The 27,742-nt window shown below is 45.3% G+C and overlaps 1 long non-coding RNA gene across 1 annotated transcript in view; it reads right to left on the bottom strand.

Annotated features, from left to right (window-relative positions):
* Positions 1-5,198: 5,198 nt before the first annotated feature.
* Positions 5,199-27,742, bottom strand: part of LOC149470860 (uncharacterized) — a 61,284-nt gene continuing 38,740 nt past the window's right edge. Inside the window, exon 3 of the long non-coding RNA XR_016307820.1 lies at positions 5,199-5,358. This is a non-coding gene — a long non-coding RNA (uncharacterized LOC149470860). The remainder of the gene's footprint in view (positions 5,359-27,742) is intronic.

Raw genomic sequence — 27,742 nt, 5'->3', positions numbered from 1 at the left:
CATTGGAAGCGCAACAAAAAACGCATATGTGTTTTTACAGAGTTTTTGCAACAAAGCAGTGTGAAAATAGCTCCGAAGAAAGGGAAAACAGAAGTCAAGGGCCGTCAGAGAGGTGAGCATAATACCTTTTCTATCGCAAGGAACTCCCAAAAGGATTAAATAAAGAGCTTGCATGGTGGATTTTAAAAGCAAAAATTCAAAAATCGCAGCTTTCATATATTGAAAATGAAAGGCTCCCTTTATATTATAAATGCCATGTTTCATTGCTGTATGAGTGAGATCTAGATATAGATGATGTATAGACAGCACATCATACTTTACATAGTAATAGTTATGTCAATGGTAAGCTATGCAGCCACATTCCTAATAGAAAGATCCGAACATAAAAGAAGTGAGAGATAGGGGCTCAGCCAATATTTGCAGATTGGTGAAAGATTGCGTATTTTAGCATCCCAGCTACTCACAGAATATAGATGAAGGCTGATCTAGGCTGGGAACACCTGCTAAGCCCTTCATCCGCCAGGCTGACAATGAGACAAGAGAACGGACTGGCCTCGTCCTGCTGTGCTTACCAAGCCACGTAATGTTCATTATCCACATTCCTCCAGTCAACTTCATTTAGTTTTGTCTCATGACAGATCACAAGAAGTTTGTACGTGCTTTCATTCCATTAACTAGCATTAGCAATGGATACTGCAACACCCAGTAAGAAGTCTCATTTCAGCCAGGGGATGGTTTTGCACATTAACCGCATTTACGCTTTAACCCTTTCACAGCCACAGCCCTTTTTTTTGCGATTTGCATACATGTTTGAAAAATTATTTTAGGCCTGAAGATCAGTTAAAACCCCCCAAAACAGACCCTGGAGAATAATGTAGCACTACCCCCTTAGGAGTCGCTGAGTTATTTCCTGGCTCCCTGTCATTCTGGACCCCTCTATGAAAGCCCAACCCCTGCTGATACCACAGGTTCTTTTGCCCAGAGTAGATTACCACCGGAAAGTAGACTCACACGCAGATTAGAGTGGAATAATATGAGGTTGATAATAACCGCTTCCCCTCTGCCCTATAGCAGAAATACTGCTACAGGGTGGCACGGGTGCGCAAAATCACGTATATATACGCGATTTTGCATTCCCAGGCAGGGGGCACGTGCGCCCCCTAGCACAGCCGCCATTCACGTCCTCAATCACGATTACTCGCCGCCACCTGGTGATCGCCAAGTATTACAGAAGAGGGAGAGACCTGTGTATAAACAACACAGATCTCTCGTCAACTCCTGCACACTGCTTGGTATGGCTCTGCATAGCAGAGCCATACCAAGTAGTGTGCTTACAGTGTACAGCACACACACAGCACATAATGTGAAACAGCACACAGTTAACCCTTTGATCGCCCCTCATGTTAACCCCTTCCTGCCCAGTGCCATTAGTACAGTGTCCGTGCTTTTTATTAGCACTGATCACTGTATTGGTGTCACTGGGGATGTCAGTGACACTAAGTCAGTTCCCCCCAGTGTCAGAATGCCTGCCGCAGTCCCGCTATAAGTCGCTGATCGCCACCATTACTAGTATAAAAATGAAAATCCCAGTATATATACCGTGTGGGGTTAGCTCAGGTGGGGGGGGGGGATCTCCTTCCCTGGGACAAAGGTAGACCGCACAGCAGGCTTTCGTCAAAATCTGACTGGATGTCAGTTTTATTAAAAAGGTTTGCAAGAAATGTCAAAATAAACAAAACATTAAAATAAACCCTTGCCATCCAGGCACTAACTAAACAGCAGATGATTCCTCTCTCAGAGGTGAAGGGCTTCTCCCTGTCACCAAAACAAAGTAACAGCAAACCTTTTCTTGCAGATATAGTCCATACACACAGCTCTCTCAGAATACCTCTCTGAGTCCCAGGCCACGAGCAACTCCTTGCTCCAGCCCTGCCCGTTTTGTATCACCTGTTGGTGGACCTCAGTGGAGCCCAAACTCTGGTCCGGAACCACCTCTGCCATTGTGGCCCCGAAAACCCGGAGTGGACTCCACCTTACACCTCACAATATGATCTCATGCGAGGTGACACATATCGTCCATCCATCATTTTGCCGTTCATACTGTCACAACCGCCATTTGTAAATGCTATAACTTTCACGTAAACCAATTAATTTACAAGTATTGGGATTTTTTTTTTTTTAGCAAATACATGTCGCAGAATACATTTTGGCCTAAATTTATGATGAAATTTGATTTTTTAATTTTTTTACTAGACATGTTTAATAGCAAAAAGTAAAAAATATTGTTTTTTTCTCAAAATTGTTGGTCTTTTTTTTCTTACAGGGCAAAAAACAAACAGACAATCAAATACCACCAAAATAAAGCTCTATTCGTGAGGGGAAAAAAAAGGACTTAAATTTAATTTGGGTGCAGTGTTGCATGACCACGCAGCGCCGTAACGCAAAAAAAAAAAAAAAGGGCCTGGTCAGGAGGGGGGGGGGGGGGGGGTAAATCCTCTGGAGGGCAAGTGGTTAAAATGACGACAAACTTTCCTACCCTGTATTTATACTGAGATTGAATTACACACAGGTGGACTCTATTTACTAATTGCAAATGCACGCCACACTTTTCAGATATTTATTTGTAAACAAATATGAAAACCATTTATCATTTTCCTTCCACTTCACAATTATGTGCCACTTTGTGTTGGTCTATCACATAAAATCCCAATACAATACATTTACGTTTTTGGTTGTAAGATGACAAAATGTGGAAAATTTCAAGGGGTATGAATACTTTTTTAATGCTATCGTTGTAATGGCAGTGGTGAGTGACTTAGTATGACTGATAGTGTGGTGGACAATCTGATGTTAACAGACACTGGTTGAGTGGGACACTGATTAACTGGTGCTGACATCAATAGTGACACTAATACAGTGATCAGATGTAACACTGTACACTGTACTGACACTGGATGGGAAGGTGTTAATATCAAGGGGTAATCAAGGGGTTAACTGTGTGCCTAACAAGTGTAATGTGTGCTTCTTCTACTCACAGATCTGGTTGTTGATCCCCCTGCTTTTCAGGGAGAAGAAACAGCTAGATTGCTGTCCTGTGAACTCTGTGCTGTAATTGGACATAGTCAATCAGAAAGTATTCAGACACAATCAATGGCTGAAACCTGCTGACAAACTTGTACTGTGTCCAATCACAGTATGAGTCAGTAGGGGGTGCGCACACTTGCGCCCAGAACCCAAGAGAAAGGTTACAACACCAGTACATTTCCTAGCCTGGGTGTGCCGCTAGCCTGCAGTAAATGTACTCTTGGCCGGTGGCAAGCAGTTAATGAGACATCAAGGGTCTATTAGACCCCTGATGTCTCCCCTGTGTATCTCACCTCACCTGCCCATGCAGATCGCACTCCTTTAGCTTCTTCCCTTCCACAATGGCTGAACCTGGCAAGTGACAGCTGAACTCAAAAATTATGTAATACATGTTGCTTATGGGTTCTTACTAGGTAGGGAAGATCAGTAAATGGACATTTGCTGGTCTCCTGTAAGGGATTTCCGGCAAGACGAATCGCGATTAGAAATGCGCATAGAACTCCCGGAGAAGAGTTTTCAGTTGTGCGTATGCGCGCAGAAATGCCCGATCGTGCACACGCTCGGCAAAGATTGGCGCCAGACGGCCTATTTAAAGAGTGTCTCTGCCCATTTTAGATGCTGACTGGTCTTCAGCTCCCCCGTGTCCTGCTTGTTCCTGTGTAATTCCTTTGTTGCTGACCCGGCTTGTTCCTCACCTGACTCTGATTGTGCTCCTGATTGATACTGGTTCCTGACTTCGGCTCTGCTCCTGACCTTGGCTTTCCTTCTGATTCTGTACCGTGCTGCCCGACTGTTGATGACCCTGGCTATTCCTATGACACTGCTCCTGTCTCTTACCCTCATTACCTGCCTTGCTCTGGTGCACGCCTGGCAATCTACAAGACCTGCTCTGCTTGTTACTACTGTGCCTGAATCAGAAGATCATCAGTCTTCCAGAGTCATCATCTGCAAGAGCTGCAAACAACAACTACTGGTGCTCTTGTCTCCCTGGTCCTAGACTCCCTCTGCTCCAACTCCAGTGGGGTCAGGGCTAGTGACACAAGTGAGGCCGACCTCGTTATTTCAGTCTCCCATCAGGTACGTGACATCTCCCTTTCTTCTATCTGACACCACCCACCATGCTGGTCCTGGGTCAACTGAAAGCCTGGGAAACATAGTGTATGAGGGTTGAAGAGCAATTGTAATGAGGGTGCAAAGCATTGATAAGTCAGCTGTACAGCCGCCCTGTTTCTTCCATCTGACATCTGATAGTCAGCTTGTCAGATGTACACATCCCCCTAGGATGTTACAGCATCCTAGGGGACCAAGCTTGATTTCGGCCACTTTATTAGGTACACCTTGCTAGTACCAGGTTGGATCCCCTTTTTCCTTCAGAACTGCCTTAATGGCATAGATTCAACAAGGTGTCATCTGTTCACTTTCCAAGTGGTTGCATCCAAATCACACCCACTTTTCGGGTTGGCTCTAAATATTTGGGGACCACCCATCATGCCAACTTTAAAGGTTGGCCCCTCCAAGACCTTGCCTCTAATTATGCAAGGACCACCCACTAACTGCCTTGATCCCCACGATTCATGTTTTTTTAGTTGCTGTACATGTGCAGTAAGTTAAACTCAAGTAAGGTTGATTCTATGATCCCAGGACAGGGCCCAGATGCTGGACTGTTACAGCTAACCTAGGACAGTTTTTACAGGTACAGCACAGTGGCTAAATGGTTAGCACTTCCACCTGGCAGTACTAGGGTCATTGGTTCAAATTCCAACTATGGCACTAACTGCTTGGAGTTTGCATGTTCTGCCTGTATGGATTTCCTCCAGGTACTCCGGTTTCCTCCCACACTCCAAAGACATGCTGGTAGATTAATTGGCTCCGGTCTATATTAGCCCTAGTATGTGTATGTATGAATGTGAGTTAGGGACCTTAGATTGTACGCCCCTTGAGGGTTAGGGACTGATGTGAATGTACAATATGTAAAGCACTGCGTAAATTGACGGCGCTATATAAGTAACAGAAAATAAATAAATACTTGCACTCACCAGCCACTTTATTAGGTCCACCTTGCTAGTATTGGTTTGGACCCCCTTTTTCCTCCAGAACTGCCTTAATTCTTCCTGGCATAGATTCAACAAGGTGTTGGAAACATTCCTCAGATTTTGGTCCATATTGACATGAGTTACTGTTGGCTTTCTATCATCTGGAACCAGTCTGCCTATTCTCCTCTGACATCAACAAGGCATTTTCCTTCACGCTTTTTCGGACCATTATCTGCAAACTCTAAAGACAGTTGTTTGTCAAAATCCCAGTAGATCAACAGTTTCTAAAATACTCAGACCAGCCCAACTAGCACCAACAACCATGCCACGTTCAAAGTCACTTAAAACCCCTTTCTTCTTCATTCTGATACTCGGTTTGAACTTCAGCAAGTCATCTTCACCACATCTAGATGCCTAAATGTCACTGTCATATGATTGGCTGATTTGTGTTACCAAGCAATTGAAAAGGTGTACCTAATAAAGTGGCCGAGTGTGTATACACCGGATTTTTTTTTTTTTTTAATGCCAGTGATCATAGACTCAGTGTCAGATTGCCACACTATAGTACCACTAACTGACATTACCAGTGACACTAATACTGTGATCAGTGATAATACTATACGCTGTACTATACGCTATACTAATGACACTGGCTGGGAAAAGGTTAACATCTCTGGGCAATCAAGGGGATAAGTGTGTGACTAACAAGTGTTAATCTAGGTTCACACCTAAGCATTTTCTGCAGCTTTTTGAAGAACTGCAGTACAGTCCATTTAACATGATTTCCTATGGGGCACATTCACATTTCTACGTTTTCACCCGGTGCGTTTTTTAGAAAGGGTCAGGGACTTTTTTTAAACTCAAAACGTTGCATTTTTGGTTCTATAGACTTCAATGGAGACACTGCAGAAAAGCATGTAGTGTGTTTTTGACACACTTTTGATGTGTTTTTTTATGCGTTGTGTTTTATTCTGCCCAGCAACAAACTGAAAAAAGAAAAATAAAACGCATCAAAAATGCATGTGCAAAAAGCACTGCAGAAATGGATCAAAGGCAAACTGCATAGGTGTGAACCTAGCCTAAATGTGTGTAATGTGTGCTGCTTTTTACTGAAAATCTGTTTCTTATCCCTGAAACAGGCAGCAAAGTACAGGTATGTCACTGTGCCTGTCCGAGCCACCCGCAGTACATTATTGACGGGCAATCCTAAAGCGGTTAAAGTGGTTGCAAACCTTTACTTATACCCAGTGAATGACTGGCTTCAGATTATACACAGATGAAGCGAATCTTCCTACATAGGTTGTACCTGTTTATCTATAGCTGTCTTTCCCCTACATAGGTTGTACCTGGTTATCTATAGCCGTCTTTCCCCTACATAGGTTGTACCTGGTTATCTATAGCCGTCTTTCCCCTACATCCATTCAATGTGCAGACTCTACACAGGATTTCTCTGCTCTAAAAAGTGGGGTGGTGGGAGGCATAACTTAGTGGCAGGGAAAGGGTTAAAGGATTCCTAGAGGTTTTCTTACAGAACTGAATGTGTATGTGAAACCATTTCACAGATCATACAGCCATGACTTCTAGGAAAAAGACTAATAAAATGATGTGCTACCTATGCCAAGGTAATTTTATAGGTGCGATGTAACCATTGTTTGCAGCTTCCTCTCTGCGACTGAATCCCATATAATTCACTTATATTGGCCGTGTTGCAGAATCAGACTTTTATGTATGGAAACATCTGGCCCATCTGCTTGATTGCCTTGTAAACACGCTGGAAGAAATGTGAACAATCCCTCTTCCCGCACTCATCTGGGCTGAATATGACAACCGCCATTTAAAGTTGTATACACACATTGGGCTCTTTGGGATTTCTTGCTTTCTAGTCCGTATGGTGAGCATCCTCGCTGCATGGAAGGCATCAGAAACAGATGAGAGGAAATGTGTTTCAGCCTCTCACCGTTTTATTTCAGCGATTTACTAATTGAATACGGTCACTGGTGAGAAAAAGCTGACTAAGCTGTAGCTCCGTGGTTGAATATGAAAGTTATACATCGCTGTCACTATTACGAACGCTCATAAACTCAACAGCAAAGCAGCAAGATATTGCAGTCCTTATTGGTCCTTAAATGTGGTGGCCAACACTTTTTTTTACTTTTCAGACTTTTCCTTTTGTTTTACCCAGTGATCCTGCCAGTCCTGTCCACTTCCAGTCTTTGGGTAACAATGGCCACTGCACTGTGTCAGTAGATGCAGTGTTGTCACCCTAAGGTAGAAAGTGTGTTGGGACTACATCCTTACCAACATTATGGTCCCAGATCCCCGGACATTGTTAATCCCCCATGGTCCAAATGTCATCTGTCCACTTTCCAAGTGGGTGCATCCAGATTACAGCCACTTTTTGGGTTGGCTGAGACCCTCCCTCTAAATATTTGAGGACCACCCATCATGCCAACCATAAGAGCAAGGTCACACTACATGCGTTTCAGTTGCTTTTTTTCTGCATCCAAAACACACAAAAAGTAGGTTATGTTTGTCAATGTCATAATTCACATCGGTGCTTGCAATTCCAGTGCGTTCCAAGTGCAGAAAAAAAACTAGAACACGCTGCATTTTTCCTGCACAGAACTGTACTGGAACACAGTAAAATGCATCAAAAACACACCGGAAGACATTGGAAAACACCGAAACACCAAAAAAAAAACCACACATCCCTATTTAAATGGAATAAAAAGAGGAAAACATGAACTGGAATGCATAAAAAACATGCATACAAAAACGCATCAAAAAACGCATCCTGAACACATCTGGACTGCGTTTCTATAGTGTGAACCAGCCCTAAAGGCTGGCCCCTCCAAGACCTTGCCTCTAATTATGCAAGGATCACCCAACTGTCTTGATGTCCACGATTCATGTTATTTCACATCAGTGCTTGCAGTTCCAGTGCGGTCCAGTTGCAGAAAAAAAAAAAAAAGTGCTGCATTTTTTCTGCACAGAACTACACTAGAACGCAGTAAAATGCACCAAAAACGCACTGGAACACGTCCATATCTAAATTGAAGAAAAAGAGAGGGGAAACATTTACCTGAATGCATAAGACCGCACTGCAATGCGCCAAAAAAACGTAAAAACCGCTCACGCAAAAACGCATCCGGAATGCATCTGGACTGTGTTTCTATAGTGCAAACCAGCTCTAAGGGCTAATTCACACTAGATGCATGCACAGCGTTTTCCAGGTATTCCAATGGCCCTAGTTCACACTAGTGCAGTCAGTTTTTTTCTGCACAGGACCATCCAAACTGCACCAGAACTGCAAAAACGTTTCCAGAATGCATCTGGACTGCATTTTTGTAGTGTGAACTGGCCCTAAAGGTTGGCCCCTCCAAGACCTTGCCTCTAATTATGCAAGGACCACCCACTAACTGCCTCGTACCCCGTGATTCATGTGCAGTAAGTTAACTCAAGTAAGGTTGGTTCTATGATCCCAGGACAGGGCCCAGATGCTGGACTGTCACAGCTAATCGGGGACAGCTTACTTACTACTACTACTACAGGTACTTACACTCACCAGCCACTTTATTATTAGGTCCACCTTGCTAGTATCGGGTTGGACCCCCTTTTGCCTTCAGAACTGCCTTAATTCTTCATGGCATAGATTCTACAAGGAGATGGAACCATTCCTCAGAGATTATAGTCCATCTATCAACTTGAACCAGTCTGCCCATTCTCCTCTGACATCAACAAGGCATTTTTGTCCACACAACTGAAGCTCGCTGGATATTTTCTCTTTTTTGGACCATTCTCAGTAAACCCTAAAGATGGTTGTGCATGAACATTCCAGTAGATCAGCAGTTTTTTTAAATACTCAGACCAGCCCGCCTGGCACCAACAACCATGCCACGTTCAAGGTCACTTAAATACCCTTTTTTTTCCCCATTCTGATGCTCGGTTTGAACTTCAGCAAGTCATCTTCACCATGTCTAGATGCCTAAATGCATTGAGTTGTTGCCATGCGATTGGCTGATTAGCAATTTGTGTTACCCAGCAATTAAACAGTGGGACTAATAAAGTGGCCGGTGAGTGTATATAGCACTGTCACCTTACGCAGTGTCGAACATATATTACACATCCACATCAGTCCCTGTCCTCAAGGAGCTAACAATCTAAGGTCTCTAACTCACATTCATACATACACATACTAGGGCCAACTTAGAAAGGAGACAATTAACCTACCAGCATGTCTTTAAAGTGTGGGAGGAAACCAGAGTACCTGGAGGAAACCCACGCAAGCACAAGAAAATGTAAACTCCAGACAAATAGTGCCACGGTTGGGAATTGAACCGATGAACCTAGTGCTGTTAGACAGAAGTGCTAACCACTTAGCCACTGTACAGTTGGCATATGTGTGTCTCTCTTCAATTCCTTAAAGTGTATAAACCCAAAATGTTACATAATGCAGCTTACTAGTCCTTTGTGTGGTGGCTGCATTTGATTTCTTTTTTCAAGACTTTTATTTGCTTTATTTTACCTGGTAATCCTGCAAATAACACACTACCTGTCTCTGGTTGGCTATGTCACACCTCCACTGTATCTATTTACAAATGGCGGTATAGATACTGGAATTTTTTTTTATGTACTAGTAATGGTGGCAATCAGCAACTTATAGTGGGACTGCAGCGGGTATTCTGACACTGGGGGGGCTAACTGCCACTGACATCCCCAGTGAAACTAATCCAGTGATCAGTGCTAATACAAAGCACTGACACTGTACTAATGGCACTGGGCAGGAAGGGGTTAACATGAGGGGCGATCAAAGGGTTAACGGTGTGCTGTTTCACATTATGTACTGTGTGTGCTGTACACTGTAAGCACACTGCTTGGTATGGCTCTGCTATGCAGAGCCATACCAAGCAGTGTGCAGGAGTTGACGGGAGAGATCTGTGTTGTTTATATACAGGTCTCTCCCTCTTCTGTAATACTATGGGGTTAACATGGGGTGATCAAAGGGTTAACTGTGTGATGTTTTACTGTGTGTGTTTTACAGTGTAAGCACATTGCTTGGTATTGCTCTATTTGAAAAAAAAAAAAAAAGTTTTCTGTTTCTATTAGAAAATTTTGCAAACAGGTAATTTTCCTCCTTCACTGATGTGAGTTGATGAGGCTGCACTGATAGGCAGAACTGATGGACACCGAAGAGGCGTCACTTATAGGTAGCACTGATATGCAGCATTGATGGGCACTGATATGCAGCATTGATGGGCACTGATATGCAGCGCCCTGATTATCAGTGTAGATCTCCCTGGCCACATCTGCAGTACTTTCCTCACACTGTTACAGCGTGAGGAAAGTGCTGCTGATAACCGGCAACTGTATTTACCCGGTGATCTGCTTTGTCATTGGACACAGAGATCACCGACAGTGCTGGGTGCGTGCCGCTGGGAGCATGCTCTGGGAGGACATCCATGGACGCCCTCCCAGAACTGGAGAACCATGCTGCAGCCATCTTTCGGCTATAGCGCGGTCGGGAAGCGGTTAAACATGCCTGGGTGATACCCTGACTGTGCCTGTGAGGTGGTGCATCTGTACAATGTATATAACCTACTGCAGCAAAACTGATATTTACAAGGAAAAAAAAAAACTGTTTAAATTATTGGATTAGGATTCCCTTCATCTTTACCATTTTTCACTCTGCAAACAACATCTCCTGGTTCATGACTGCATTTGGTCAGTAGCATCATGGCAACCCTTGGCTGACAGCCGAATGGGCCAGGTGGGGATGAGTTATGGATGTTGGGATGCTGGCAGCTGCTGGCTTCCTAATGAGCAGCCATTGGAAGTAGTAGTAGTAATACCACTGCTAAATGTGTCAGTTCCCTCTGCCGATGGAGGTTCAACTAAGCCAGACACCAGTCTGGTTTTTCCATTTTCTGAACCTACAAACAGGCAGTCTGTGCTGTGTATCGGGGCTCTGTAAATCATATAGAAGGATTTTTTTTTAAGGGCCAGTTCACACCATAGAAACACAGTCTGGATGCATTTGTGTATGAGTGGTTTTAATGCATTCCGCTTCATTTTTCCCCCCTCTCTTTTTCTTCAACTTTAATAAGGACGTGTGTTCCATTGTATTTAGGTGTGTTCCGATACATTTTTGGCGCTTTTTTTAAATGTGTTTTACTGCTTTCTAGTATAGTTCAGAAAAAAAATGCAGCATGTTCTACTTTTTTTTCTGAAACTGGAACTGACCACACTGGTGTGAACTATGCCATTGGAAACCATGTAACCTACTATCAATGCATTTTTGATGCAGAAAAAAAAATTAAAAAAAAAAGCACTGGACTGCATGTGGTGTGAACTGACCCATACTCCATGGTGCAGTGCTTTGTCGAACCCTGTGAACAAAAAAAGTGAACTATTAAATCACAGTATTAAAAAAAGGGCACAAAGGGTTCAGAAGGGCCAAACCTCCAAGGAGTAGGGGCCTCTGAACCTGAACCTTCTAGGGTGCAAGGCTCGTGACAGATGCAAGCTATGCCAAGGTCTACCTAGTTTGAAGCCAGGTGGACCTAACTCCTTAGGGATCAGCCAAAGCTGGTCCACCAAGTCCTTGTGAGGAGGCTATCCCAAGGAGAAACCCTCCAGATGAGAAGCAAAAGACCCAAAGGCCACAGAACCTCCCCTCAACCTCAAGACAGGCCCTGATAACTTGCACCCTCTGTCACTGTGAAAAAACAAACTATAGCACACGCGTGCAGTATAGGTGCAGAAGGAACTAAATACAAATCTCCTATATGCATTTTATCCATGTATTTAGAGGTTTGCTTGGAGTTCAGCTTTAAGCCCCATGATTATTAAGAGAATCGTTGCCTCTTCTGTGGTAAAGAACATCAACAACTCCTTAATGACTACTGAGATTTTCCAATAATGTAGAAAATAAATCTATAAATGACAACCCTGAAGGCTGCCAACACTTGCAAATGTCTTGTTGTGGCCCACAAGGACCCCATCCTGCCAAATTATTTCAAGGGTTTCTTGGATGACCACAGCCTTACAAACAAAGCTTTGGTCATAAAGGAGTCATCATTCTACACATTTCAATGTATTTATTTATAGAATTCCACTACAATCATACCAATATGCCAGATATAGCGAATGACCTATTAATGAGTTTGGATTGTAAAATTAAAAAGAAAACAGAAGAATCCCACAGAAACACAGAACTACAAAGACACTCAAGACGGATCGTTTGTTAGTGGTGGTGAACCCCAGATTGGAGTGTTGTCCTACTCACCTATATTTATAGTTTTTCTGTGTTTGTGAATATTGAATGGGCCAAACTTGTTCACTAATTACTGTTGCTGTACTCTCTCTAGAGGAAAATATACATATCAGAGATGCACCACAATCTACAGATAGCTGTGAGTTTTCATTAAAAAAAAAAAGTTAAAAGACCATTCAATACGCTAATTCTTGAATTCTTATACCAGCCATTCTCAGACTCCATGGAACCCTGGAGGTCCTCCTGAAGTTCCTAGGGATTTCTTGGGCTGTGGTTGACTGACCTCCCATTTGATGATGCCTTCATAGTTCCTGGGCCAACACAACACTTGACAGAGCCAGCTGCATGACTAGCGATATTTTTAGCTGTGTAGAAGAGTTACATTTTTAAGGGGGGCACACTTCCTACAGATCACTAATGTAAAAGACATGTTTCCCATTGACCCCCAAAGAGTCAGTTTTAGTAAGGGTTCCTCAATACCTCATTCTTTTAGGGGTTCAAAATTTGAGGATGGCTGGACTATTCAGATACAAGACACAAGGCATTGCTAGAGGCTCAGCGCCATGCAACCGTATCCTGGCTGTGCTGTTATGGACCGAGTTCAAGGTAGAAAGTCATGGCAAAAACAAAACCAAACTTGTGACTTTGTGTTTCTTTGGAAAACCTTCCAACGATTAAAAACCATTTCACAAATAGCTGTCATACTAAATCATATTGACTGGACTGGTACAGTAGATACAGCAAAGCATACTCTGGCCTGCTTACCAATAGTTTTAATTTGCTGACCGTGAACTAAGAAGGCTTTTCAGAGGCAGGTATAGTGTCCAGATATCAATAAGGGGAAGGTTTTTTGGGGTTTAATAAGGATTAGTTTTCAGGATTCTCAATTATAAGTACACGATTAGCTAAAAAAAATAAAGCTGAACTCCCGACTGATATAAAAGACAGATTCATTTGACTTAATAATCATTAATACATCATTAAATGTATTTTTTAAACGTAAGCAGTGTAAGTACCTGAATATAACCTAGTACCAGCTTACTGTAGCTTCTGTACAGCAGGGCTGGAGTATGAGAGGAAGAAGCAGTGCAGGCAGCCAATCAGTTCATGTACTGATAAGAAGTATTTTGACAGGAGGAGAGAGCAGAGTGATAGGCATATGAGCTTATGGATGTGTTGCACCTTCTTTCACTGTCCAGTAGCAGAGTGGGAGGGCTCCAGCATGATCTAGGCTCAGAGGAAGTGGGTTGAATGGTGCCGGCCATCAGAATGGGGAAATGTAGAGGCAGGAAAGAGTAAAGCTGGTAGGTTAATTGGCTCCTGTCTAAATTGGTCCTTGTATATGAATGTAAGTTAGGGACCTTAGACTGTACACCCCTTGAGGGTTAGGGATTGATCTGAATGTACAATATATATGTAAAGCGCTATGTAAATTGACAGCGCTATACAAGTACCTGAAATAAATAATAAAGCGGTGGGGGGGGGGGGGATCTCTGTATTGAAGGTGAATATTGCAGCAAAATCTAGTTCTATAATTTTATGAGGAATTAGTTCAGTAGTGGGTTTTGCGTGACTCCCTGGATGAGTCGCAGCGGAGTGAAAAAGGCACAGCAAGACAGCAGGATCTGTCTGTTATGCCAAATGACAAAACCAAACAGAAAATAAACTCTTGCCACCTTGGGTGTTTAACTACAAACACAGGAACCTACCTGTCCTGGAACAGCCTACTGCTGCCCAGGCACCTGACTGTCACACAGAATAAATCAGAGCCCTTATTCACACAGACTTAGCCCTGGTTCACACTAATGCAGTGCAGAATTCGCAGCATTTTCTGTTCAAATTCTGGACCACATCAGAATTGCACCCCGTTCATGCAAACGGCTGCGGGTGTGTATGTGTATGATGTTAACAACACCCCCAAAATGTGGCGCAATGTACAAAATCGGATCACATAGGTGTAAATACCCATGCGATCCGATTCTAGTGTAGACCCAAAAAAAGGGTTCTGCACGTTCTGTGGGCGGTGCGATTAGAGCCATACAAAAATATATGGCTCCAATCGCACCACACACAAATCACATGTGATTTGCACAGAAATGCGGTGAGGTTCTGGAGCGAATCACATGCACTAAACCGCACCACATATATGTGAACCCAGGCTACGTCTCACCAAACAGAGACATTGCTGTTCTGCAGCCTGTCCTAAAGAGATCTGGTTCCAGAGTAGAACATCCTCCTAAGCAGCCTGGGAGTTTTATAGAGCTCAAAGTACTTAACCTGCTTTAGCTGACCTTGTTAACCCCTCATTGAGCCAAACAAGCTCACTACCCAGCACAAAAAGGTAAATAGTGTGTATACTGCATGAATCTAGATCAAATATATATCCCATCCTGGACACAACCAATAGTTTTTCCTGGCATCCTGTATCAATTTTAATAGGATATAAATGTTTTATCTATTTTTGCCTAGAGTTCAGCGTACAAGATAAAAAAAAAAAAAAAGAGAAGAGGTAGAATGCTACGTATCAGAGTCAAGGCTCTTATCCAGCGTCTATTTAGCTGATGCAGGTCTCATGATGCACAAAAATCTGCTGGCCCAATAGATTTCATTAGTTCCCTGTCCTCACTTTACGGTCATCCATCACACAAACAATGTCAAAGTTTAGTTCAAGTTGAAAAGAATGGTGGAAGCACCCAACCTTTTTGAAAAATTCTAATCATGCGATGCAACTCATATTGTGATATATACAGTATCTTAATTTATCCTCCTGCATCCACCTAATGAAAATCATAAATGATATTAAAAATGTGTAACTTCTTGCCCTTTCCTGGACAGTTTTTAAATTGCAAGATGGTCTGTTTGCTTAAACTCTGTCTCCCGACTTGTCGCTTAGTTCAAACTAATAGAATAATGGCTGTTCTTTGCCTATCTTGGCACATTTACAGTTTAAACTTTATTGTAGGCTTTATTTGCTATTTTCTTAATGAGTGCGAAGTGTGATGTTCTGTCTTTACTAGAATACCATCAGATTCATTGTTGTTATAATACTCAGATCCAGGGGCAGATTGACCATTTGGAAACTCGGGCAGTAGGGGCCCCATGAGATGCCCCTGGTACCTTTTTCATAGGCTTTTTTTGAGTTTGGGCAAGGACACTGGGGCTCCATGATCCTCTATTGCCCGGGGGCCCCATGAGTTGTCAGTCCGCCTCTGCTCAGATCATACCACATCAGCTTGGAATATGACAATTTAAGTGTCTTTCACAAGGGGCAGATTCCATTGCAATCGGAAGGGGATCAGCTCAGAGACTCCCTGATGATCGGAGCAGTGCGCACGGATGACACTTCTATGTCTATTCAGTTTCTGCAGAGCGGACATGGTAGGGTTGCCACCTCATGTCTTTAGAACCAAATACATATTAAATACACAGGTTCTGCAGCTGATTAAGGTGGTAATTAAACTCACTTAGTGCCTTGTCTACAATAAATTAGCCTCAGAACCTGGGTATTTAATAGGTGCTTGAATTTAAAGGGATGGGATGGCAACCCTAGGACAAGGACAGAGCCATTTTGCTTCATGGGCATGGACTTTTACACCCAACTACCCTCCTATCCGATCTGCCTAATGGCAGAGGTTCAATCCCCTTCCATTTTTTGGCAGACTGGATCGGTCCCAGAGGTTAGCAGATGTAAACAGACACAAGTCTGTTTACACCGGCCTGTCCATCAGGCGGACCTTATCAGAATCATCATGTGAAAGCGGCCTTAGGCAAGTATCTTGCTTCCTGTCAGGAATCAGCAACAGGGATGACCAGATATATGTAGCTACACATAGAAACTGGCTCAGGACAATACATTCAGTAGTGCATCATGAATGGGACCGAGACCTGGAGCAGTGGGAGCAAAGAAAACAGAGTGAGTACATCAGCACGCCCTGGGATCCACAAGGGGAAAGACTACCACATTTTGCAAGCTTTCAAAGGACAGTGCTGGGCTCAATCCTTTATTCTTGTCCCGGGAGATGTTCCGAGTAGCCAGGAGGGCTGGTAGTGTCTGCAGGCTGTGGAGCTGGGAGCAGCTCTGCAGGGGCAAAGAAGATGTTTCTGCCTGTAGTTACAAAAAGCTAAGCTGATTTTTGAGGGGCTACTAGTTCCTCACCGTAATGGACTGTTGCTGCTGATCCCCAAAGACTGATGGTTTTCAAGGAAAAGAACAGTTCAGGATCTGTTTTTGTACAAAGTAAGAAAGTTGTCCCCCCTTCACTGATTCAAGCCAAACTGGACATCCCATAATCCCTATTTCCCTATAAAGTTATTTCCTCTAATAAAATCACAAAACCAAGCCCACGGACTGGTTAGTGTTTCCTGGATGCAAGTCTGTAAAAAATACCTGTTGCCTGGCTGTGCAGAGCTTAGGGGTACCCACAACACAGCGGCCCTCACAAAGGTGGCAATACAAGGTGGAATGGCCTTTAGCAACAAGGGAGATGTTGTCGGCACTCCTTCCGCCATGGTCTGTCTCCCACATCAATGGGAATGGACTCACACCACAGAGGTCCCCATCCCCACAGAAGTACGGAAACTCAAGAGTCAAGTCAAGTGCACATGGGGAATCTGCACTAGGTACACGGTGGGGCCACTCTGCCACTGGGAGCTGTAGTGGAAAATGCTGGACAGGTGCTTGTGGACAAGGCTCAGTATACCCCTACTAATTACAAATTGCAGTGGTAGAAAACACGGGGGCGGACTTCACAGTGACTGATCATTGTTATAGCCAGAGGCTATAACAGTGATCAGATGACCCAGAATCAGGAGTTCTGGGTCTCGATCATTAGAACGAGACACAAGGCTTTCCGTGAGACCCCGGTCTCTGTGCTGGGAGCGCTCTGTGCAGCGCGCTCCCAGCGCAAAGACAAATATGCAAATTAGCGACCCCAAGGAAAAATGCGCAGTCCAGTGGGGCCGCATATTTGCATACAGTCAGTGTGAATGGGGTTAACTTACTCAGCAATATGAGCTACAGTAGCTCTTCTATTGGATTGGACTACTCGGGCCAGCCATGTACACCAATGAGCCATGATTCTGTCGTCTGTTTGCCAGTTTTTCTTCTTTGAATCACATTTGATAGGGTCTGACCAGTATAGACCATGAACATTGCACTAGAACTGAGGTTTTGGAGTTGTTCTGCCCAAGCCTTGTAGAATTACAGTTTGGCCTTTTTTCGCAGTCACTCAAATACTTATGCTTGCCCATTTTTTCTGCTTTCAATACATCAACTTCAGAAACAACTTGTTCACTTGCTGTCCGATATATCCCACCCACTTTCTGATGCTATCGTAACAAGATAATCAATGTTATTCACTTCACGTGTCAGTGGTTATAATGTTATAGGTGGTCGATTTATATTTCATATAATCATACTCTACCTCTTCTATGTAGGTTACAGAAGGGGGATCATTATACAGCTTTTTATGAACATGTATATTTGGAAAGGAGATTGAAGCAGAGTAAGAAAATGACCTTATCTGAAAAGCATTTCACCTCACTAATGCCAAGTGATTACCCCTGCACCTGTTCCAGCAGTAACGTGGAAGGAATGGGAAACCCATACTTTAGGCTCAGTTCACCAAGCTATCACACCAGGATATGGTTCTTATTTTCAAAAGTGACAATTATTTTCAGCTGGGTCCAATGAGATTTGAAAACTACAGGCATATAGCTAAAATATAGAACCTTTTGCTCATGTTAAAGCTTTGTGAACTGAGCCTTTTAGCTGTATATTGGAGTGCAGACTAACTGTTAGGGTGATGTTGAGGTCAGATTTGGAGGCTAATGAGGTGAAACCTGTATGAGGTGATCATTGAGTTATTTGCCCTTTAAAGCACATACAGTACATCATGCTGGCATGATGTTACAGCAGAACATGAGCGTAATTTATTAAAAAGCACCTGTACACCTGGAAAAGATGACAGACTGCAAATGAGTTAATGAAGAATAATAGATGTAGGTCTATTTTATATATATATATATATATATATATATATATATATTATATGATCAAAAATTTGTGAACACCTGACCATCACACCTACAACATATATGAGTTTGTTAAATATACAATTCCAAAACCATGAGCATTGATACACAACTGAACAACACTTTGGGGCTATAACAGTTTCCACTGGAAAGCGTGTCTGTGGGAACTTTGCCCATTTATTAAAAAGAGAACTTGTGAGGTCTAGTACTGAATATGAACAAGAAGGTCTGGCATGCAATAAGCATTTGAGTATATCCCAACGATTTTCAATAGGGTTGAGGTCAAGGCTCTGTGAAGGCAACTCAGGTTCCTCCACACTAAGCTCATCAAAACATATCATTTTGGACCTGACTTTTTGGCACAGTCATGTCCTAAAACTGCCATTAGAAGGTTTCATTGGAAACACCTGCACTCAATAATTAGGAGGTGGTGTCACCTAATGTTTGCCATATACTGTAGTATGTGAGATTATGGGGTGTCCATAATCTTTTGATCATATAGTATATATATATATTAGTGTATTCTGAACGAATGAAATTAAGCCATGCCAACTCGCTTACCACATAAGCCCACCTACTTACTCCACCTCATTGGCAGCTGCCATCAGTTTTTTTTTGCGGAATTGAATGATAGTTGAGCTTATCACAGCACACCATATGTAAATGTTACAATTCTGGTCCATTTTTTCTATTACAAAATAAGATGAAACAACTTTTTACTGAAGCCTAAAAATTTCAGCAGCTGTGCAGATATGCAAAACAGCAGCATGTAGGAATGTCTGTTGGCTCCAACTACTCTACATGCAATGGCTGTCCACTCATTTACCACAGTCAACCTGGTGTCACAGGTAAGGCCTTGGAGTTGTCATAAGGTCAATAGGTGCATGCAAAAAAGAAATAGAAAAATTAACACAATACTTGGAAAGTGATGGTCTTGGCAACCCCATCACCACTACCACATGTATTTTTTTTTTTTTTTTTAGATCTCCATTTTCCAGATGTTTTCAGATTCTCCAGGCCTAGGAGGTCTTCTATGATGTCCTTAACTCCATTCAGACTCTGTCCTCAGTCTTCTGGGTTGAATAATATTGGAAATCATTCAACTGGAAGACTGTAGACATCTACCCCAGAATTCATAGACCATGTTCTAGAATTATGTTGCACCACTGAGCAACAAATGTCGGTGCCTGTGACAGATTCATATACCTGTTTGATGTTTATGAATTTGTCACAGGAGGCATGGTAGAGGCCAGCACAGAAGCCCAAGTGTCCATAGCGGGCACTCTGCCCTCAGTCACAAGAATGCATCAAATTAATGTTGCGCTAATTTAACAGTAATCAAATGCAAAGCAAACAAATATGTGCATATGCAAAACCAATAGTGCAAAAGACAAAATAGACTCCAAAAGCAAATATGTGGAAATAAACAGAGTGTCAATCTGAATGATAGCAGCAAAAGTGGGAATATCCCTCATCAGGTCAAACAGGAGTCCTCCACAAAGCAGCAAAATGCAAGGCTTACTGGACGTATGAGATTGATCTAATTAAAGAAAGGCCAACATGCGCATTTGGTTTAGATCCTAGTGGTAATCATCAGCAGGCAAGGAACACCACAAAGCATGCAATATCACAGAGATAAAATAAAGATCTCCACATGGTGTGTATCGCTTTACAAATCACTTTAATGATAAACATGGTCTGCTCACATCAAAATACAGTGCAAGTGCTTTTCAAATAAGGGCTGGTAAACAGACAAGATGACTTCCCGTAAACATCCGATTTACGCAATGACGTCACAGCTTGGCTCCCTGTGATGCTTTTCATCACATCTGAGGTCCTAGGTTAGAAGACTCCAGTTTTTAACTCTTTGCCAAAATTCCAGCAAGCAAAAAGGTGGGCCTTGCTTGTTGCTACTTGATGGAGGACTCCTGTTTTATCTTCTGAGGTATATTTACACTTTTGCTGCCATCATTCAGATTGACACTCTATTAGCATATATTTGCTTTTGCTTCTATTGTTTTGTTTTTTGCACTATTGGTTTTGGATGCACACATATTTGTTTGCTTTGCATTTGATTACTGTTACATTAGCGCAACACTTTTTTGATATTCTTTTACATAGTAGTCTGGCTGGAAAAAAAAAAAAAAAAAAAAACACAAAAGTCCATCCAGTTCAACCATTAAAAAAAAAAAAAAGTTTTAATCCTATACCCACAGTTGATCCAGAGGAATGCAAAAAAACCCAGAAAAGCGTGATTTGCTCCTGCAGGGGAAAAAAATCCTTCCTGATCCCCCGAGAGTCAGATATTCCCTAAATCAACTTTACCTATAAATGTTAATATCCAGTTATAGTCTGTGTATCCAAGAAAGAATCCAGGACTTTTTTTAAAGCAATCCACTGAGCTGGCCAGAACCAACTCTTGAGGGAGTCTATTCCACATTTTCACAGCTCTCACTGTGAAGAAACCTTTCCGTGTTTGGAGATTAAATTTCTTTTCCTCCAGACATAAAGAGTGCCCCCTTGTCCTCTGTGATGACCCCAAGGTGAATAGCTGTACACAGAGTTCACTGTATGAACCACTGATGTATTTATACATGGAGATCATATCCCCCCTTATGTATTATACATGGAGATCATATCCCCCTGTGAGGGACCGCCGAGCGGCACCACTAGCACTCCACTGGTCAGGCGTGCCCAGAGCGCGGAGTCTAAGCCCCAGGGTACTTGTTCACCAGGGCCCCTGATGGTGGGGATGGACTTGTAGTACCCCGAGACCAGGTCGCCTCTACTGAGCACACCTGTCAGTGGTAGTGGTGTTCGCCAGGGGCTCCAACCAGGGAGAGCCAGATGTGAGGAGGTCGGGTGACCCCAATGGGATGGATGGATGGATGGATGGCTGAGCAAGTGCGTAGTCAGACAGGCCGAGTCGGTATTGTAGAGGACGGTAAGGTACAAGGGAGCAGGCAGAGAATCGTCGGGTCACACGCCAGGTCAGCAGCAGGAGGTCAGATCTAATAAGGGGCATCCAGGGAGAGAGGTCAGGCAAGCAAGGGTCTGGGCAGGAGAAATCAGCAAGGTCAAAGGCAATCCGGGTCAATAACTTACTAGGCACAGGTACAGGAACACAGGAAGCAGGTAAGACCAGAAGGCAACGAAATGACAGCTCAGGGACCTTTAAATATCCCGCCCTGTGCTGCCATTGGTGCCCAGCGGGCAGCCGCGGCTTCTACTGCGCATGCGCGAACTCGAACGCCGCGGCCGGCCCGGACCTAGTGCCCGTGCGCTGGGTGGAGCAGTGCGCCTGCGCCGAGCCCATCGCGACGGGGATCGAGGAGATCCCTGACATTGCCCCCCCCCTACGGGCAACCTCCGGATGCCCACCCGATCTCTCCACCACGGGTGATCACGAAGAAACCCCCGGACAAGCCTAGGTGCATGGACATTATGGGCTCGCTCCCACGAATTGTCCTCAGGGCCGTAGCCCTTCCACTTGATGAGAAATTGGGTCTGGCCCCCCCTTCGTCGGCACTTCAGGATTGCCTCCACCTCAAATTCTTCTTCCTCTTCAACCGTTACGGCCTCCGGGGGCCTGGATTCCCGTTCTGGGAAGGCATCAGGGACTACTGGTTTCAACAGGGACACGTGGAAGACAGGGTGGATCTTGAGTGTCTCAGGGAGAACAAGTTCATAGGCCACCTCATTGACCATCCGTTTGATGCAAAAAGGGCCTATAAATTTAGGTCCCAACTTCTTTGACGGGCAGAGCAACCTCAAGTTCGACGTAGCCAGCCAAACCTTCTCTCCGGGCTGCAACACCAGATCCCCCCTTCGCTTCCTATTAAAAGCCCTCTTGTAGTCCTCTTGGGCTTGACGGATGGCTTCCTGTAGTTTCCTATTGTTGGAGGTGAAGAAGGTCAGTGCATCCTGTGTCGCTGGAATCGGGCATTCCGGGACCAAGTCCGGGAGGAAGACAGGATGAAACCCATAGTTGGCGAAGAACGGGGACTGTCCAGTTGCTGAATGGCAAGCGTTGTTGTACGCGAATTCTGCCAAAGGGAGGAGTGGCACCCAGTCGTCCTGAGAGAATGATGTGTAGCATCGAAGGTATTGCTCCAGTGTCTGATTGGTCCTTTCGGTTTGGCCATTGGTCTGAGGGTGAAATGCCGAGGAAAGGGACAGCTTGATATCCAGGGCTTTGCACAGTGCCCTCCAAAACCGCGAGGTAAACTGCACCCCACGGTCCGAGACGATGTCTTCGGGAACCCCATGCAGTCTAACGATCTCTCGAATGAAGACTTGCGCCGTCTCGGCTGCTGACGGGGTTTTCCGTAAAGGGATGAAATGGGCCATCTTGGACAAGCGGTCCACGACCACGAGAATTGCTGTGTGGTTCAGTGAAGGTGGAAGCTCAACTATGAAGTCCATGGAGATTTTCTGCCAGGGTCGTTCAGGGATGGGCAATGGACGTAGCAGGCCCCACGCCTTATTCCTTGAAGGCTTGTTCCGCTGGCAGATGGCACAGGAGCCCACGTAGTTCTTACAATCCTTGGCCATGTCCGGCCACCAGAAGGAACGTCGGAGAAGTTCCAGGGTCTTGACCGGCCCAAAATGTCCTGCCAGTGGATGGTCATGGCAATGTCCCAAGACTAAGGTTCGGGCATCCTCTGGCACCACAATCCGGTCCTCCCTCCATAGGAGTCCCTCCTTGTTCTGGAGGGGGGCCCCATCGGAGGTGGACATTGCTGTGGACGCTCTCAGGATCTCGGAGTGAAGGTTTGTCTGAAGGGCCAAGAAATTTCCTGCAGGAAGAATAGTGTCGGGCACTGGAATCTCCTTGGTGTCCTCGTACATGCGTGACAACGCGTCAGGCTTCGTGTTTTTCGAGCCGGGCCTGTATGTGATGTGGAACTGGAACCTCGAGAAAAACAATGCCCATCTTGCTTGTCGTGGGCGTAGACGTTTGGCCGTCCTCAGATATTCCAGGTTCTTATGGTCCGTGAATATCAGGATGGGGTGGGAGGCACCTTCCAGCAGGTACCTCCATTCTTCTAAAGCGGTTTTGATAGCCAGTAGCTCGCGATCCCCAATGTCGTAGTTCCTCTCCGCAGGGGTAAGTTTCCGTGAAAAGAATGCTACTGGGTGGAGTAATTCCTTGGCGCCCTTCCGCTGGGAAAGGATGGAGCCAACCGCGTTTTCAGATGCATCTACTTCTAAGATGTAGGGCAGGGAGGCGTCGGGATGGCCCAGAATGGGTGCCGAGGTAAATAACCTTTTTAGTGCTTCAAAAGCTTCCTGTGCCTCGGGCGTCCATCTGAATCGCGTCCCAAGCTTGGTTAACTGAGTGATGGGGGAGACCAGACCCGAGAAGTTCTTGATGAACTTCCGGTAAAAATTTGCGAACCCAATAAAACGTTGGACACTTTTCCTGTCCGTGGGTTCAGGCCAATCTAGGATCGCTGAGACCTTCTGAGGGTCCATTGCGACCCCCGTGGTGGAGATGATCAGACCCAGAAATGTAACGCTAGCCTGTTCAAAGCAGCATTTCTCTGCTTTAGCGTACAACCCGTGCTGCCGCAACCGCCCCAACACCTTTGATACATGTACCCTGTGCTCCCCCAGGGAGGATGAAAAAATTAAAATGTCGTCTAAGTAGACGATGACAAAGATGTCCAGGAAGTCCCTAAAGATGTCGTTCACAAAGTGTTGGAAGGTGGCTGGCGCATTGCACAACCCGAAAGGCATGACCAGGTACTCAAAATGGCCGAAACGGGTGCGGAAGGCCGTCTTCCACTCATCCCCCTCCCTTATGCGAACCAAACTGTAGGCTCCCCTTAAGTCCAACTTGGTAAACACTACTGCAGTTTTTAGGCTCTGGAATAATTCAGGTACCAGTGGTAATGGGTAACGATTTTTAATGGTGACCCTATTCAGCTCCCGATAGTCAATGCATGGCCTCAAAGTCTTGTCCTTCTTTTCTACAAAGAAGATCCCTGCACCTGCTGGGGAAGTGGAGGGACGGATAAATCCCTTTCGGAGGCTATCCTCAATATAGTCCTTCAGGGCCCCTAATTCTAGCTCAGAAAGGGGAAAAATTCGCCCGAACGGAATTTCCGAACCGGGCAACAGATCAATAGGACAGTCATATGGGCGGTGGGGGGGTAGAGCATCTGCTCCCCGTTCACTGAACACATCAAGAAACTCATGGTAGGCTGCAGGGATCACTTGTTTTAGGCTGTCATCCCCTTCAGAGCACAGGAGGACCTGGGGGACCTCCGGGCCCGAAGTTCGACACAGTTCCCGACAATATGGGGAAGGGAACGAGACAACCCCAGTCTCCCAGTCAATTTGGGGGTTATGGGCCCGCAACCAAGGGAGCCCCAGAATGACTGGGAAAAGGGGTGATGCAATAGCATCCAGGCGGAGGAGTTCCCGGTGCTGACCGGCAATGGAAGTCACAATGGAAGGGGTCTCCTGGTTAACCACCCCTGACTTTATCCGGGAACCATCAGCCAAAAAGATGTGAAACCCCTTCTCCTTTGGGCGGAGGGGAATACCCTGCTGGTGAGCAAAATTGATATCCACAAAACAGCTGCATGCCCCCGAATCAACTATGGCCGTCACCTCCACGGTCCTTTCTGAAAGCTGAAAGGAGAGGGGAACAACTAAGTACTGGGATGGGTTCATATTGCCAACAGATAAAGAAGATGAGGTGAACTTACTCAGTTTCTGCGGGCAGGAACGCACCATGTGACCAGCTTCGCCGCAGTACAGGCACAGATTCTGGGAGCGTCTGCGCTGGCGTTCCTCAGGCGATAGTTTAGGCCGAGCCAGGCCTAGCTGCATGGGTTCGGGAGCATCTTCAAACGGCAGGTTCTGGGTGCCTGGCCTAGTATGTTGACTGGATCCCTGAAATGACCCCCAGGGATTTCCGCGACCCTGACCAGACCTCTCCAATCTGCGCTCCCGTAGTCTACGGTCAATTTTGATGGTGAGTGCAATCAGTTCCTCTAATGTCTCGGGCACCTCCACCCGGGCGAGCTCGTCTTTCAGAGCCTCTGATAGGCCCATACGAAACTGGTGCAAAAGTGCGAACTCGTTCCAACGAGTGTCACCCATCCAGCGCCTAAAGTCAGAGGCGTATTCCTCAGCTGCCCGCCGACCTTGTCGGAGTGCGTATAATGTGGCCTCGGCCGAGGCTGCCCGTTGTGGGTCATCATATAAGATGGCCATAGCGTTAAAGAAGCTGTCGACCGTAACCAGGTGAGGGTCATTGTTTCCCCTTAGTCGGTGGGCCCAGTCTTGGGGTTCACCCTGCAACAGGGAGACAACAAACCCCACTTTCACTGATTCCGTCAAAAAGGTCCGTGGCTGCAGTTCAAAATAGAGCAGACAGGAGTCACCGAATGACCGAAAGCGTGTGCGATCCCCATGGAAGCGCTCGGGTTAGGGTACTCGGGGTTCCGCCATAGGGAGTGATGTGGGAGGCCCAGGAGCCGGCTCATGGACTGCTGCGATCGGTGGTGCAGGAGCGGGGGCCTGTGAAACAGGAACAGATATGGTGCAGGCCTGAAACCGATTCTCGATCTGCAGACATCTGTCCTGTAATGTGTTTACAGCTTGCGTCAGGGTAGCCAGGTGCCTGCAAACCTCGTCCAACGGGGAGAGTCCTCCTCGAGGCTCAGTCATGGCCTTCTGGTACTGTGAGGGACCGCCGAGCGGCACCACTAGCACTCCACTGGTCAGGCGTGCCCAGAGCGCGGAGTCTAAGCCCCAGGGTACTTGTTCACCAGGGCCCCTGATGGTGGGGATGGACTTGTAGTACCCCGAGACCAGGTCGCCTCTACTGAGCACACCTGTCAGTGGTAGTGGTGTTCGCCAGGGGCTCCAACCAGGGAGAGCCAGATGTGAGGAGGTCGGGTGACCCCGATGGGATGGATGGATGGATGGCTGAGCAAGTGCGTAGTCAGACAGGCCGAGTCGGTATTGTAGAGGACGGTAAGGTACAAGGGAGCAGGCAGAGAATCGTCGGGTCACACGCCAGGTCAGCAGCAGGAGGTCAGATCTAATAAGGGGCATCCAGGGAGAGAGGTCAGGCAAGCAAGGGTCTGGGCAGGAGAAATCAGCAAGGTCAAAGGCAATCCGGGTCAATAACTTACTAGGCACAGGTACAGGAACACAGGAAGCAGGTAAGACCAGAAGGCAACGAAATGACAGCTCAGGGACCTTTAAATATCCCGCCCTGCGCTGCCATTGGTGCCCAGCGGGCGGCCGCGGCTTCTACTGCGCATGCGCGAACTCGAACGCCGCGGCCGGCCCGGACCTAGTGCCCGTGCGCTGGGTGGAGCAGTGCGCCTGCGCCGAGCCCATCGCGACGGGGATCGAGGAGATCCCTGACACCCCCCTTATGTATTATACATGTTGATCATATCCCCCCTTATGTATTATACATGGAGATCATATCCCCCCTTATGTATTATACATGGAGATCATATCCCCCCTTATGTATTATACATGGAGATCATATCCCCCCTTATGTATTATACATGGTGATCATATCCCCCTTATGTATTATACATGGAGATCATATCCCCCTTATGTATTATACATGGAGATCATATCCCCCCTTATGTATTATACATGGAGATCATATCCCCCCTTATGTATTATACATGTTGATCATATCCCCCCTTAATCTCTTCTCAAGAGAGAATAAATTCAGTTCCTCTAATCTTTCCTCATAGCTGATCTCCTCCATGCCTCGTATCAGTTTGGTTGCCCTTCCCTGCACTTTCTCCAGTTCTTTTTGTGAATTGGTGCCCAAAACTGAACTGCATATTCCAGATGGGGTCTTACTAATGATTTGTACCAAAGTAAAATGATATATCTCTCTGGAGTCTATAACTCTTTTAATACAAGAGAGGATTTTGCGGGAAGATGTCATTCTCATTGAGTCACTGACTGATATCCAACTGAGGTTGACGCTATCGATATCTCATTACAACTGTAAGTTACAGAGATCACACTATCAATGCTTAGATTGGAGAGACATAACACTGGCGACAGATTATTTTATCAGTCCTTCTATTTATAGAATCCCCTACTACTACCAGTTGTCTAGGCCTTCCTGCACTACCCTCACCACCCCTCCCAGATGGTCTGCCCTCTCGCCTGTTAGGGATAGAAGTGACATCCAGGGCTGCCACCCCTGAGCTTGCAACCCCCCCCATCTTCACCCAACTTGCCAAATCTGTTTGGGTGCACAAACTTAGGGCCAGCCTTCCTTTTCTGTGAGCCCCTACCACTCCCTCTCGTTATAGTA

The sequence above is a fragment of the Staurois parvus genome, unplaced genomic scaffold, assembly GCF_062004578.1.
Source record: "Staurois parvus isolate SC_StPar_1 unplaced genomic scaffold, SC_StPar_1.0 ptg000030l, whole genome shotgun sequence".
Lineage (NCBI taxonomy): Eukaryota > Metazoa > Chordata > Amphibia > Anura > Ranidae > Staurois > Staurois parvus.
The sequence above is the reverse complement of the archived record's forward strand: the minus strand, read 5'-3'. Positions and strand labels throughout refer to the sequence as shown.